Genomic DNA, 1,895 nt, shown 5'->3' with positions numbered 1-1,895 from the left:
CTTAAAAATACATAGTTTGATCAATAATTACCACTACCATCAAGATATGGAATATTTCCAAGATACCAAAAAGTTCCTTCGTATCAACTTGTTGTCAAGTCTCTTCCCTCACCTGTTGGCTGGGGCAACCAACAACCCAATTTCTCTCTTCACAAACTGGAGTTCCCAAAATGTCATATAAATTGAGTCAGACTGTATGTAGGCTTTTGTGGAAGGCTTCTTTCACCTCATATAATGCTTTGAAGAATTATCCATGTTGTTGCATGTGTCCGGAGTTCAGACCATTTATTGATCTCACGTTCTTTCTGAACATGTCTATTCCATTGTATGGCGATACCACAATTTTTTAATCCATTCACAGGTTATAGGATATCATTTAGATTTTTGTCTAGATTTTGACCGTTATGAATAAAGCTGCTGGTCATATAATGGTCTTTGTGTAAATACACGTTTTCATTTATCTTGACTAAATTCCTGGGGAGGGGTTGCTGGGTTCTGTAATAAGTGTATGATCAACTTTATAAGAAACATGGCTGTATTATTTTGCATTCCTATTGGAAATGTAACTGATTTCACGTTGTTCTGTACACTCATTAGCATGCGGGTTGTCAGGGTTTTGTTTTGTTTTGTTTTTTTCACTTTCAGCCATTGCAGTGGATGGTTAGTAATATGTCATTGTGTTTATAATTCATGTTCTAACAATAACTAATAAACAATGTTGAGCATGTTTTCACGTGTATGTGTGTTACTCATGAAACTATTTTGGTGACGTGTCCTCATGAAAGTCCAGTTGTTCCTTCCCATTTGTTGAAAACACTATCTTTTTAATATTGAATAGCCATTGCACCTTTGTAAACATCAATCGATAATATTTCTGCAGGTCTATTAGTGGATTCTTCATTCTGTTACATTGTTTCATCTAACCATCCTACTCAAAATCTAACTGTTGTGATTATTATAGTTTTCTTTGGGCCATACTTTTCAGCTTCTTTGTATGCCTTATGATTTTTTGTTGAAAACTAGATATTTAAATATTATTATGTGGTAACTCTGGAAATCATTTTGCCATTTTGCCATTCCCAGGGTTTGCCATTCTCGCTTGTTGATGGCAGTTACTCATTTGTTTTGTACTTTTCTGAACCATTTTTGTAGACTTTTCTCCTAGTTGTGGGTGGTTACTGTATTCTTTTTTTTTTTTAAGATTTTATTTATTTATTTGACAGACAGAGATCACAAGTAGGCAGAGAGGCAGAGAGAGAGAGGAGGAAGCAGGCTCCCCGCTGAGCAGAGAGCCCGATTTGGGGCTCAATCCTAGGACCCTGAGACCATGACCTGAGCCCAAGGCAGAGGCTTAACCCACTGAGCCACCCAGGTGCCCCGGTCACTGTATTCTTTAGCTTGTTTTCAGCTAATGTTTTGACAGAGATTTCCTTGGATGCTAGGAGCTATAATACACACACACACACACACACACACACACTCATGCATACAAAGAAACAAGCAAACAAAAAAAAAGTTTCTCAGTCTTTGCAGAATGACTTTGAGCTGGAACACCATTTTAACACTTAGCCCCAACATATAGGATTCCAACTCAGTCTTTAGTTTCTTTTTGCACTGACCCAACAGAAGCAAAAGTGAAAGCTTGTCATCTTCTCACATCCTTTCTGAACACGTCTTGCCCTGTACACATGTGTGGCATACATAAGGAATGAATGTCTTCATTTCTCAAAGAAACTCTTCCCCCAGCTTTTTTTTTCTCTCTTTGGGTGATGTACTGTATTTTTAAAAATTTTGTTTATATTTTATACATGCTTCAAGTCCTATGAAATTCTTGAATCTGTGGTTTGTTGTCTTTCTTAATTTTGAAAATTTCTTAGCCATTTTCTCTTCAAATA

This window comes from Lontra canadensis, unplaced genomic scaffold, assembly GCF_010015895.1.
Source record: "Lontra canadensis isolate GAN:19392208 unplaced genomic scaffold, GSC_riverotter_1.0 scaffold83, whole genome shotgun sequence".
NCBI classification, from domain to species: Eukaryota; Metazoa; Chordata; class Mammalia; order Carnivora; family Mustelidae; genus Lontra; species Lontra canadensis.
This window is presented reverse-complemented; position numbering follows the sequence as displayed.